The 14640-nt window shown below is 43.3% G+C and overlaps 1 protein-coding gene across 1 annotated transcript in view; it reads right to left on the bottom strand.

Moving 5' to 3' along the window:
• The window catches only part of RAB5A (RAB5A, member RAS oncogene family), a 105371-nt gene extending 91119 nt beyond the window's left edge, over positions 1-14252 (bottom strand). Inside the window, exon 1 of the mRNA XM_085630458.1 lies at positions 13998-14252. The gene's annotated coding sequence lies outside the window, so the exon portion shown is untranslated. The remainder of the gene's footprint in view (positions 1-13997) is intronic.
• Between the last annotated feature and the right edge of the window lie 388 nt (positions 14253-14640).

The raw sequence follows: 14640 nt of genomic DNA, 5'->3' as shown, positions 1-14640 counted from the left end.
ACCTCAGTTTAGGCCTCAGCCTTGTCAAAGCCAGGGAGTAGACCCCCTCAAGCCTTCCACATCCCCACAAGCTGTGCCTGGGCCAAATCAGCCCTTAGGAATTCAAAAGTGATCTGATTCCATGAGTGTCACTGTCAGCTTTTAAGTATTTATTAGGGGCACTGTATTTATTGTATTTAACCTATTTATTGTTTCACTGTATTTATTGGTCCACAGTATTTATTGATGCACAATATTTATTGGTTTACAGTATTTATTGCCTCAGAATATTTATTTGCCTGTATGTATTGCACTTATATTTATGTCTTCATTATTTATGATCACCCCTATTTATTGAATCATTAAGCCAGTATTTATTTGACCTGCACTTTCTAAAAGTTTGTATATTGTGATTGTTATTTATTTTCTCCAATCAGCAACTAAGAGAAAAAGAAGATAAAGAAAGATATTTTCATAATTTTTACGGTGTAGAGTCGTTTTTGGAACGGATGCACGCATGGTTATTGTATGGGTATGTCGTATGCTTAGCACGGAGCCTGATTCCTGACCACTCGAGCCAAGCTACCACAGTGTGTCCGGAAGACCACCACCACCCTTTCAGAGTGGGAGTGTGGTTTTCCAACAAAGACATTCACTGACTAACACGGAATGGAAAAAAAATAGATTAGAAAAGAAAAAAAAAAACATGGGGGTGAAAAGCGGGGTCTTACATTTTGTCTGTTCAGGTTCAGCGTGCTAGATTAGGGTTGACGATGATTTTACATCAACCTAGATCTACGCATACTTCATTTGTAGTCACCAAAAACAGTAAAGCTCTGAAAAAACAAAGCCCTGCTTTTCATTCAGACATTCCCATAATTCCCATCAGAAGCGCTTCTTTTGTAATATAAGCTTTCTCTGAAGTGCTGTAATTCATCATCAGCCAAAGACGTCTACAAACTCCTGGAAAAAAAGAAAAAGTCCAAACAATTTACAATGACAAACATTGTGCCTTACGGACAACACTATTTCCCGGTTAGGTGGGCTCCTCCATGCAAGCAACGACCAAAGAGCGTATCAAGTGCCTTTGCCTAAAGAGCTCTTGTTGGACCTCCTAAATAGGTTTAAATACTTAGAAGGTCAAGAGCTCACAATGCTGTGGTGGACTATGTACATGTGCCTCGCACAAGTCCCTACAGATTGGCACAATCTCAAATAAAGCTGCATTGTATGATTCCAGCGAACCACTGTAACTGAATGATACCCTTATCCAGTGTGTCCACAACATCTGTGAGCTGCTGTAGCAGCCAGGCTGCTTTTAACACTAAGGACATAAACATCGTAGGCTACTGTAACAAGACGTGCTATTGCTGTTGTTAATTGGCACGGCAATGTCGTACTTTCTTGGGGGACAGTATATTTCACTGTCCAAGGGAGAAACTATGTATTCAAACGCCAGAGTTGTGATCTTAAAGATCATTTGTCAAACGCAACTCGTTTTGTTTTCAACGCACAAAAGCCTGAACAACATATTCATCAAAACATCTATTAAAAGCCAACTTCGGACTTGTCTGCACAATCAAACGTGATAAATAAAGAGCCAGACCTCTAAAGTGGCCTAATAGGAGGGGTGGCATACCGGTTTACGACGCCAATTAATTCCACACCAAGAGGCTGATGGCAGCCATTTGAAGGGACACATTCAGATCATTATCCTAGCATCTCCTTGCCATCAAGTCATTTAGTTGGACTTTACTGAAGAAGGATTACTGAGAAATTCTAAAGCCTAACAACTATACACTGAAAGTTATAGTTGGGGTCCAATACAGACGCGATTTCTATACCCTTCAAAATCACAGCTCTACTAAACAATTCAGGAAATATATAAGTTATGCAGCTTAAAAGAGTTTGCATTGAAACAACAGCCTGGCATACGTTTTAATGCCTACCCTGTTAGCCAACAGCGCAAATGACACAAATAGGAATGTATGTGTAGAGAAAAGTAGAGATATCCTCTGCAAGAGGAACCAGCCATGTGCAAATAAGCCTTGATCCTGCTCCGCTAGGAATAGTCCAGCCCAAAGTACCAGAGCTTAAGCTGCACCCTGCAGATGAGCACCAAATAGGCTGCAACTGGTCAGGGGAATATGCAAGTTTCTGTTCAGATGGGACATGACCTGGTAGTTCTGGCTGGAATGTTCCTAATGGAGCAAGACCCAGGCCAATTTTCTTATGGCTGGTTCCTGAGATGGAATGGTGAGCAAAAAACAGCATGTACTCGATTCCAGCCCACAGTAATTACCAGTGGCTAAGATTAATACAAGAAATCAACCCATCACTTATTTTCCTGAGTGTGACGCCCCAATTGCGATGGGTAAGCCCAGATGTGGGCGATATGGTCACTGTATCACAGGATTCAAGCTGCATCATAATGACGAGGCCAAAACCAGTCTGGGGTTGCTTGTGTTCCTGTTCTGAGGGGACTTGGCCCGGCAGTCAGGACTGACTGCCAGTCTTGTAGCAGGAGCAAGGCTGATGTGCTTATTGCTGGTTGCTATATAAGGTGGCCTGGTGTGCAAAAAAATAAAATGGGAGTGATTGAGACCCCGGGCAATTACTGGTGGCTGACATTATTTCATGAAGTCGACCCATCACTTGTTTTGCTTTCCTTAAACAGAACAGGGTAGGAATCGAGTTCCTGCAGGAAACACATTAAAATGCACTGGAGTATTCCAAGCTAGCAGAGAAATGGGCTGGACAGTGATATTATTCGGTGTCTTCTACCTTCAATAGAGGGGTGGCCATCTGTTTGGTCTAATAGTGATAAATATGGACCAGGAAGATCACTATCTGATAGATGTCTCATAAGCAAGAGCCCTATGATACGGACAGGCAATGGTAACTGTCATGCCGAGTGAGATGGACAACCTCAATGAACAGGGACAGAGCACAGACTTTCAATGCAGTTGGCTGATTTAATGGATAGCGTAGATATGGTGGATGACTGGAGAGAACTGCATTGCACTGAAAGGGCTTATTCCTTCTACCCCCCACCCCCAATGGCTCCGACAGTAAGCGTGATCATTTCTTTTTTAGTCATGTGCTGTGCGAGGGGTGAATATTCTCAGATCATTTTCCGATCTGCAAGATGTATCTGCAAACGAGGAATTGACGCTTTGTGCTGACATGGGGACTACAAGTGGAAATTTTACAGGATGAGGAGTTCCATGTGTGTATATATGAGTAGATACATTTAAAGTTCAATGTTATTGGAATTCAACAACTACTATGGCATACCCGTGGGAAAATATTAAAATTGGGTTGAGAAAGCTTTGCATGAGAAAAACCTTTGGAATGATCATGCAAAAAGATTTTTTTTTATAGCAATCTTGATTGACTACAGACCCAACTGAGGTCCTCATTTGACACCTCTCTAGATTTGATAGACAAGAAACAAGCCTTGGGGGCACTCTCTAAAAGACTAGATAAGCATTTTATGGGAACAGGCTTCACAGGGAGCATACAAGTCTGATACAATGCTCACTGATTGCTCTGCAGTGAAACTCCCAGACAACAGATATTAAATGTGACGGATGAAATTGGCCATTAATAGAGTCTTAGTAGATACCAACAGACGATTTATGTACGTAGATAAACAGTATATTCTGAGCACTACACAACATACTTAAGTTGGGCAGGACTGTTGACACGGGTACCAGAGACTCCACCTGCATATGATGAGCCGCTCACTAAGGCAAAGTTATGAATGGCACTGGAATCTTTGCAACATGGAAAAAACACTGGGGTTGGACATAATGATTGCCAGTTCAGTTTTACCAATGTGCACTGGACCTATTAAATGGACAGATTACTAGAGGCCTGGAAACAGGCCAGAGGCTTGGCCTAACTAACGTCAGGCTCCCCTGAAGGAGCTTTTAATAGTAATTATGCATAAATTGGGTAAAGATACAACGGACTACAGGCTATACAGGCTATACAGGCTGCTGTCAAAGACCAACTCGGATATTAAGATAGTTAGCAAAACAATAGCGGGAAGACTCATGAAGGTGGCCAAAGACCATTCGGGTTTTGTGTCGGGCTACAGCACAACTGCCAAGATGAGTAGGTTGTAGGAAGTCATACGTTCTTTAGAACAAGATGAGGGTCATTGACCTTCACTTTACTAGACATCAGTCATTTGACTCGATAGTTTGAGATTTCCTTGTTGATGCACTTAAGAGATCTAATCTCAGTCCTCATTTAATGAAAGGGCAGTGGTTAAGACAAATATAATTATCTCTGAGAGATGGGAACTCTGCTCTGGCCCTTAAGAGGCGTGTCCGTTGTTACCCTCTTGCGTGATCTGACTGTGTGCTTAGGAAGGATGTGTTCGAGTGTGACATTGCTACTGAAGATGAAACACTCAGTCTCTCTATTCAGGTGACACATTGATGTGCTTGACCTGGACCAAAAGGTCTGCCCCGAAGTTGTTGTAAATACTGGCTTTGTTAGCCAACATATTGGGATGGAGTACTGTCTAGTCTAAGTGTTGCCTCTTTCCTCTGAGAGAGCAGGTGGTCGTGGACAAAAGAGACCTCAACAACATTGGCATGGAAAGGCAGCCTAGTGCTCTAAAATATTCAACTAAACCAGGTTTCTCACAAGGCTCTATTTAAACTTCCATATGATTTGGGAGGAGAGGATGCTCGCGGATTTGGAGGGTTATTATCTGGTTCACAGTTGCAACATTCATCTAGATAGCTGGATTTATAGCCAAACAGGAAGAACTGCTTTTTGGCTCACTGCTTTTGCATACGCTCTGTAGGCAAATGTAATCGGTCACTAATCTGGGCAAATGCTGAAAACCCATGTCTGCTAGAATATTAGTACCAGGTGCCTCTGATGGTAAAGATTTGGGGTCTCAAGCTGTTTACGGTCCTGAGTGAGTTGAAATGCACTGCGAAGTAGAAAGAGAATAGTTGCAATAGGATGGAGCATCAATAAAAAGGATGTTACATATTTAACATACAAGGTGATTTTGTCTCGGTCGGGGTCAGCCTATTCCAATTTCTGATTTATGCACAATTGGCTGGGGCTGTCAGAGGAACTTGGGAGGAGTTTCCTATTCGATAACCTGAAACTTCAGTGGATGAGGAGATCTTTTTGCGTCAGAGTGGTAGCAGAGCAGTCCAAGTAATATCTGGAGCAGTTTGCAGGACCAGCCTAGCTTGAGGTTGAATATCAGACAAGAATGGGGAAAAGTAAAATGTCACTCTTGTAAGGAAAGGCAGTAACAAATAAAGCTAGATGCCACCTAACACAAAACATAACACACACTATGGCTGTTATACTCAGCGAGATCTGTTCAAAATAACAGGATAATTGCCCTAGATGTAGTCAAAAATAGCTCAGCGCAAATTTTGCGGAGTATAGTAGTGACAAGACAGTGTGACTCTCGTGGAAAATTGACTGTGCCTACATTGAAACACTGTATCTCCACCTAAGGCCCAAGAAGAGTAAAGTGAGAGATAAAATAATGGCATCATTTCTACTGCTTGCAAAGAGTAGTATTGAGATTCATTAGCTAAAAGACAAGTGGCCATCATTCAGGGTCTGGATAAAGATTTTGCATGAATGGCTAGCAGCGAAGAACTATGCATGAAAAGAGTATGCCCTGGTGATAAAGTGGCTGAAAAATGTACATTGTGGACAGAGAAGTATTACATTTTAGATGATGCAGTGGAAGCAGGTGGCAACCTGCCACAAATTTATTTATGTAAACCTGGTAATATGTACCAGTCGCCTTGTAACATGATACTAATTGAGCTAGATTGATCACAAAAATATAATAATGTTTACCTGCGGCATTGTAACAGTGTTTTTAAAGTAAATGAAAATTAATAAAATTGTTTTAAACAAAAAGCGCTTTACATGTGATATTTTCATATACAACTATTATTACACAGCCAAACGTGGTATTTGTTTTAACAACCAGAGAGAGAAAAGATTGCTTCGACGGTGTGCGACACACGGGTGTCAACAGTGAACACGAACACTCAATTTGAAGGGCTAGATTCCCACTGCACACACTAACGTCTGTTTTCAGTAACATACTGACCAAGATTCTCAACACGGCATAGATTGGATTCCCTGGAATTTACAATTTATCTAGCACTCACAAATCTTCAGCGGATCTAAAAGAATTGGTGAAAATGGTTGTGATAGAGCTTAGTAACAGTTGCACGATCTACTTGACTGTTTTCGGTCTTGTTTACAGGACAAAGACAGCACCGGTACAAAATTAAAAACCCAGATGTTGCTAATTCAAACAGGGATTTGTGAAGCGCATTACTCACCCGTGAGGGTCTCAAGGCGTGGGGGATATCGGGCAGCTCAGAGTCACCCTAAGAGCCGGGTTTTGAGGTTCTTCCTAAATGCTTGCAGTGTTGGGTTCATCTGATGCTGAGGGGTAGTTTGGTCCAGGTCTTCGCCTTGGTGTAGGAAAAGGCTCTTCCTCCTGTTCTGTCTCTCCGGGTGCGAGGGATTTAGGCAAGGGCGAGGTCGGCGGAGCAGAGGTTTCTCTTGGGGGCGTGGAAGGCGATTCTTTCATTGAAGTATTGGTGTCCAGTGTTGTGGAGGGATTTGTAGGCATGAGTGAGCAGCTTAAAGGTGCTGGGTGATGTGATCTTGCCGTAGAATGCAGAGGACGAGTCTGGCTGTGGCGTTCTGGACGGTTTGGAGTTTGTGGAGTACAGAATTGTTGATTCTGGCATAGAGGGCATTCCCGTAGTCTAGTCTGCTTGTTATGAGAGCGTGGGTGACAGTCTTCCTGGCGTCAGAGAGGATCCACTTGAAGGTCTTGCAGAGTATGTGCAGGGTGTTGAAGCATGTGGAAGATGCAGCGTTGATTTTCGTTTCATGGTGAGGGAGGAGTAGATTATGATGCCGAGGTTGCGGGTGTGGAAGGGTTGCCGTGGGCGCGGGGCCACCAGGTGTTGTCCCACATGGAGAGGGTGGTTCCGAGGACGAGGACTTCTGTCTTCTCAGAGTTGAGCTTCAGACAACTCATCCAGGGTGCAACGTCCTTCATTCCTTCCTGGAAGCTGTGTCTGGTGATGTTGGGCTCCTTGGTGAGGGAGAGGATGAGCTGGGTGTCGTCGGCGTAGGATACTATGCTGAGTCCGTGTTTGCTGATGGTGGCTGTGAGAGGGGCCATGTAGATGTTGAAGAGTGTGGGGGCTGAGTGAGCAACCCTAAGTAATTAACCATGCCTATTTTGTTACAGGTCATGCGAGTGTCCAAAGAGAATCTTTGGTGGTTCCCTACAGTTCATATTAGCAGGGAATTAGAAAGTAGACGAACAATAGGTTTCCCAAGAACAACTGGTTAGAAGTGGTCTACAGTGGAAGTAAAATAGAGCTATGGTCACTTGATCACAAATATTTAGTGTAATGGCAAGATCACGTTTAACCACTATCGTTCTCCTTGGTTCTTCTATCTCCAGTTCACTGAAATAAAATATGCACTGATTGGATGCATGGCTAGATGGTCATGTTGCTTCCGTGATGCAGTCTTCCTTACGGTAAATTACATTCTGCATTTTCTGCTTGTGCTATGAATCAAGACCTGTAGGTGTAAAAACTCAATACCAAATAATTTGTCATGAAACATGCAATGCAAACTAAGGATTGTTATGGTGAATTGAGACTGACACTGCTCCTAATAAAATCTCCTTTTATGTCTTGCATTTATTCCTACGAGAGCTGCATCTAAAAAGCTAGTTCAGATCTAGTTCTCATATTATTTAACCTCATCGTCCCCAATTAAATAAAGTGCAGAATGCAGACAAGTGACTTTCACCATGAAGAAATGAAATGTGCAAAGTAATGAGAACAAAAGGCCAGCTAGTCTTTCTGCAATAGAGACCATTCACAAACTCTATTTGAGAAGTACTTCAGTACATCAAGCAACACGTATGACAAACCTTATTAAACAAAAGTATTTATTTGACTGGGAACTCAGGGAATTAAATGTTTTAAAGCACATTCATTGTATTTTAATTTAAAATTTAAGGAAAGTGAGCAAGAATTAAAATTGAAAAGTGGATAAGTAGCTAGCTGTCGAGAAAACCGACAAATTAGCTTCTAAACTCCTAACATCCAAGGTCAAAATGATAACTTTAACTTGCTCCTGTACATGCATTCCCAAGTAAGAAGGTAAGACATGGGAGGCAGAGTTCACAGTGGGCTATTTGTTTCTTAGTCAAGACTAACGAAGCCATAAAAACTGGAAATGGCAGACATCTCTAGGGTAAGCCAAGGGAAGAGCAGATGCCCATTACCATAGGCTAAGTACTTAGAGTGCCAGGCATCAGAGGCCGTAGAAAAAGGCATCTGGATGAGGGGTGTTAAAACTGGTGTGCACTAGAATCAATGGCTATCAGGCAAAACAAAGCGCAGGACTGTCAGCTGTAAAACAAAGAGGTCAACTGTACTTATTCAAATCCAGAGTATTCACGTAGAGGTATGAAGACTCTGTATTCTATTTAATCTCATTCAGTGCAAACTTAATTAAATAGGGGAACTGTAATGAAGCCTAGATATATTGAATAATCAATTTTGATCATGGATAATCAATAAATGTGCTGGACAAACAGAATTTCTGTCATACACGTATTATATTCATACATATATAAACAAATATTAGGTATAGTATGGAAAAGTAAATCAGCAGTGCAGGCAACACACTGCTCGCAAAGGAATTTAAATGGACAACAATTACATCACAAAAACAATGTATATTCCATAATGGTTGTATACACTTGAGTTCTCAAAAATCTAGGGAATAGAGTTAGCAAGCCCTCTCTGTTCATTGCAGGTGTCAACTAATCAGGGGTTTTGTCGCTGTTTCTACCACAATCTCTTTGAGAGGTCTACTCAGTACAGTCATCCAACTACCACACCTATAAAGTAAAGAGCAGAAGAAACCAAGTTCAAGCACAATCCACAGCCAAGTAGTAATTTCTAAACTGCACAACCTGGAGGGTGGAGGCAATCACACTAATCATAGATTCACAACCAAGTCGTTGATATGTCCTTCCATCAATCTAGGATAGAATCAGAGGAGGTCAAGAATTACCCCACGCAAGTACAGTATATTATATGCCCCAATACCTTAAATCACACGCGAACCGCAATCTAACTAATGTAAGATCATGCTTGTGTGCCACTAGGGAAACCACAATGTAGTGTCAGAACATTCAACCTGGTTCTTCCGCTTTTTACTTTATAGGTGGAGTGCAAAGAGAACAGGAGAAGGGAACAAGAAACGTGTTTCCATAGAGTGTTCAAGAAAAATAAAATAAAAGTAGCTGACTGATGTGAGTCACAGAAGGACATAAATCAACCAATCAAAAAGATTGTAAAGAAGCTATGCTTCAGGGAAAGAACAAACATGAGAAGGGAAAAGGAAGCTATTGAATAAGAAGCAAGCACCTATGAGTGACAAAAAAGCCAACCAACTGCAAGCAATGGGCTGGCACACTGATCATTGTAATTTTTGACGAGGTACCCCAAGAGATCTTTCGACAGACAGCTAAAAGATGTCTGAAGACAAAACCCCAAATAAATAAATAAATGAGTAGGGTAGTACAGAGCAATAACACTCATAATAAAAAGTGAAACAAACAAGCCAAACTGAGAGAATCCAATACTATGACAAATTGATTACAGGATGTTGACTAACCAACATTAAAGCATGCCTGCCGTTTGAGTCCTTCACTAAGAAGATTATGGGATAAGTAGCCCAAAACTGGGAGTCAAACTTTTAATTCAATGGCAGCTGACTACAACATGTTCATACTTACCAGATAGTATAGCAGTCTAGTTAAAAAAGACCTGTTGTGGGCTTACCGTGAGGTTACCTGGGCTTATAGACAGCCACTGGTTACCTTTATTGTTACCCTCTTTCCCTTTCTTCTATATAGAACAGAACCCTACCTTTGGGATCAATCAGACAATGATGTTTCATGTTTTACCTGGCCTGCCTTTGCATCGAATTCCATGATTAGAGACTTGCAGTGTTATGCAGTCTGCATGCTAATGAGAATATGAGCATGTCACATCTGTCCTGCAATCATTCCACTGGTTGTCCTAGCACAGTATATCCATTATTGTGGGTAAGAAAGACAATTTCTAGTGCCCAGTTCTTTTTCACACTGGCCACATGTGTGTGGAATTAATTAACTGTATCACACAACTAGACAATTAAGAAATAATGTTTTTTATACGCCACTACATAAGTATTTGTGCTGTTTTTAGGTACTGTAAATAACAAGAGTTAGTATTACTCAATTTGCTGACCGTCAAAGGGTGGAAGGCTGAGTCAACCATAACCGGATGGGAACTCGAGGCCTGCAAAACACTACCCTTAAAGGCTATGTTATGTGTATTTCAAAAGCCTACTATCTCCCACGAGGGTATCCTGGTGCTGAGCTGGTGAGTTCCTAGACCTGCGTATGGTAGGTTGGTTAATTGAAAAGTCAAGTATTCAGCTTCTTGTAGAACTCAAGAAGAGAGTGGGAAGATGTTCCACGCTTCAGTAGTAATGCAAGAGAACGCCCATCCTCCTGATCTGGTTCTGTGTATGCGTGGGATGTGTGCAAGAGTAGGAGTCCTATGGAGCAGGGGTATCTGGGTGGTTAGAGGAAAGACATAAGACTGTTAAGGTAGGTGTGACCTGAATTGTGCATTGCCTTCAATGATCATTTAATTTGTTGACTCATCCTGCTGGCAAAAAAGACAGTACCAATGACATACGTTTTCAAATAATACTTGTGCTACATGAACATAATCACTATCCAATCAAACCCAGGCATAGTACATCTCAGCACCATGGAGCAACTACTCCAAAATGAAGGGAAAGTATGCATGGAAGGAGAAGAACTGGATCTGTGTCCCCTAGCATACTGGTGGAATGGATTAACTACATTCCATGATTCACATAACAGGTAAGCTGCCAAAGAATAAACCATACTATGAGGATTTGTATAGTGTGGCTTATCACCCGGTAGGGTTTCCAAGCCATGGAAAATAAAGGAGCCTAGGAGCCTTGACAATGCCAAACGCTTGCTTTCCACGTAGTGAAATCATTTCTACAAAGCGTCACTAGCGCATTTTTATAAATAACTGGTAAAATAACAAAAAGGTACGGTGGGCAGCAATAGTGCATGTTTCGCCAACAAAGAAAGTGTAGAGCAGGTGATGATGGCAGCAGTATTGCTCCCCCACACACAAAGCAGGTGCAACAAAAGTAGCAAAAGACCATACGTCCACAGAGAGTAAAAAATGCATAGCATGTGCACAGCAGTGTAAGCATCCCACACATTTTCAGACGAATGACACAAACTCTGTTCCCTTACTTTCGCACAACACATGGAAATACGAACAGAATGTGCCAAAGCAATAAGTGCTAGCCTTAAAAATTAACAGTTGGAAAAATTCCAGATGGGAAGACAGTCCACAGAGTGGAATGGAGATGATACAGCAGAGGGAAACCTCATCAAGAAGACACAGATCAGGTAGCTTGTGGCGGTGTATTGAAACCCAGATGCTACTAGATGGAGGAAGGCACGGAGTCAGAGTCCAGAGAGGCTAAGCTTGCGCTGAAGAAAGCCTACTCCACATTTCCAATTCTGGTGAGATAGGTCTTACACAATGGCATGCTTTAAAGGGGAGAGAACGGAATATAACAACAATTCTTGTGCATCTATTCCCTTGTAGCTGAAGGACTCTGATGTTGCCCAACCAGACGTCTCTCTTTGGGTTTGTTGTGGGCAACTGGATTTTAGTGATAGAGGAGGGAGGTAACTAGGATTGCAATAGTACACGACACACGCAGTCCAAGTTTAGTTTGACCAAAGAATCTTCCCATCCTGAAAATGCCCTGCCACATTCCGTTCAAAGCCTACTTGCAGTAAGGCAAATAGAAACTAATGAAAACAAGCATTGGCATAGCCAATAGGTCTCGCCTTTGGGACCTTATAAGTGTTTAGCCATGCAACAGTTGCATAACTAAATACTTATAAGGTCCCAAAAGCGAGACCTATTGGCTATGCAAAGCGGCCGTGAAAGTGATCGTAATCACGATCAAACATCAAAGCGGCCGTAAAAGTAATCGCGGTACAGCGCGGCGCGCGCCCCCGCACACATGCACTGTGGCTCTAGGCTGGCCTGGTAGCACTTTTTGGAGCCCTCTCAATAAGTCTCGCTAGACCAGCGCATGCGCTGGGTCAGGCGAGACCTAAAAAGGGGTAGGGTTAGCCCCGAGAACTTTTACCTTATTGGTTACGGAGGGGTCAGGAGTCACCCCACCCACTAGCTTGTGTCAGGCATAAATGTGGCATCCCCAGTCAGAACACTTTCAGAGTCTGCAGAAGGATAGAAGAGGTTTGGCCCTGCCGCCTGTGACCCGAGAGGAGCACTGAAGAACTGGACCAATTGCCCATTGCACTCAGGAGACAGAAGTAGACTTTAAAGTTCAGTTGGCTGACCTTCTGTGTAAGCTACAGGGCAATAATAAGCTGCAAGTGGCCTTTTCATGAAAGTACTCAGCTGACCGGTGGCACCTGGACTGGACTCGGCTGTTGGCCTCTGACTGACTGTCAGTGGGTTTCAAAGTCAGCAGGTAAAATCTTTGACCAGAAGAACCTGGTTTTGGTATACTCGACTCGTGCTGCATTGTGGTCAGCATAAAATTGTGCCTAGGTCCTGGTTTAGTGCAAACACTGATCATCATCTGCACTTGCAACAGTTCCCCTTACTGGATTGTTATAATTCTGGTGCAATTTTTTTTTACATTTAACTCCCTTTTCTTAAATTAGTTCAGGATTTCTTTTTACTGTTTTGCATTTTGACTCCCTTACTGTTTTGGTACTGCATAATTTCCTGACACATTGCCCTAAATTAATAAGCCTGTCTGCTCTATGCCATACCTACAGCGGATTGAGCTCAGCTAATTTTGTGACTTTGGGGTTCACTGTGACAAGGGCTGTGATTATTTCACCAATAGCAAATAATAACTGAATTTCTTACACCAATCACATGAAGTCTGTGGCTTGAAACGTGTGGTAGACCAATTGCGTTACAGTACAATTTCCATCCATTGCCAAGGACAGTTTCCCTTCTCCACCACGCCGCCTGCAACCATCCACAACCCTTTCCTGTCTGGACAGGTGCCATATGTCTCTCAGTGCTGGCAGGAATTTCCCTGCAGTACGGGACGCCCTGTTCTGTCATACACAATAGTGCTTCCCCATTACAGGCTCCTCGTCTGTCCTTTCGAGCAACCGTTCAGATACCTCACACCCCTCGCCTACGTCGGGCACCTCATATGTCCCACACGTAGGAATGTGCACCTACCTGCCTTGAATTTATAATACCAGACCCCATCCCAGTCATGTACCTCCGCCCTCACCTAAACCGGCCTGCCGGTTACCTTCCTGAGCCCCAACTCATCTGCAAGATATTTGTGTGCTTGTCCAATGCGCCAATGCCCCCGCCCCTGGATGCGGCTATCATGTACCCGACCCTCTTGTGTACCTGTTCGCATATCCCTTCAGGACACCTGTCGTCCATATTTTTAATGTCCGACAAGTCACATACGTCAGTCAGTAGTCATGAATTTGACTGTCGGCAGCTTGCCTTGCTCCACCAGCCATCGTTATGTCACCCGCTTACCCTTCGTGCGACTCAATACCCATTAGCTCTCAGGTAACAACAGCTTCCGTCTGTCCGGCAACAAGCCACATTCCTCTCTGCTCAGATGCCAGACCCCCACCTGTCAGAAGACAGCTTGGCCCGTACGCCCAACCGTTACCACCGTTAGATACCCGTGCTGATGCGTTCTTGGCAAGTATACAAGGCCCCCTTCTCCCTGTCAGGTACAGCTGTGTTCATCTGTTGTCTATCCTCCTACACCAGTCCCTTCACGTACCCTCGCGGATTCCTTCAGCCTCCTACCTCAGTGCTCCTTGTGGTATCTCCCGCTCTGATTGACAGGATTTCAACCTGCTCGGCTCTCCGGGTCGGGCCTTCTCTTTTTCGGCCCTGCACAGTACCCGGGAAACACGGACAACTTCCTCCTCCTCCTGCCCCCCTCCCCGAAAAACAACAAACACAGCCACTTCCGGTCCGGCGCGACCGCTTCCGCCCGGCGCGCGCCACGTCACCTCCCCTACCAGTCTTGCCCATCCCGCGGGAGCTTACAGCGGCCTTAGTCACTAGACCGCTCGTTTCGCATTGTGTTGACGTGACGCCATGTTGGGTGAGGAAAATCCGTCGACCGTAGAAGCGGGCGAGTCAACTTATTAACAGGGAGAGCTGCGCCAAGGGCTCGGAGCTGAGACTTGAAAATATTTGGCATTTAAATCCTAGAACAAATTAGAATATAATAAGGTGTATTACATTTTTCTTTAACAATTGGAACAGTTCACCTTAGTACATCAAATGATATCGCTGAATTGAACATTCCTGCCCTTCCTTTGATGTTAATAATACCAGTGCAAGAAGAAAATTAGTTGTCTTCAGGGCTTTAAGCGGATGGGGACCCTCCTGGTCTCAGAACCTGTTGTAATTTAAAACAGACAATGAAATGGGTCCCTTT

This window comes from Triturus cristatus, chromosome 10 (genome assembly GCF_964204655.1).
Source record: "Triturus cristatus chromosome 10, aTriCri1.1, whole genome shotgun sequence".
Taxonomy (NCBI): Eukaryota; Metazoa; Chordata; class Amphibia; order Caudata; family Salamandridae; genus Triturus; species Triturus cristatus.
The sequence above is the reverse complement of the archived record's forward strand: the minus strand, read 5'-3'. Positions and strand labels throughout refer to the sequence as shown.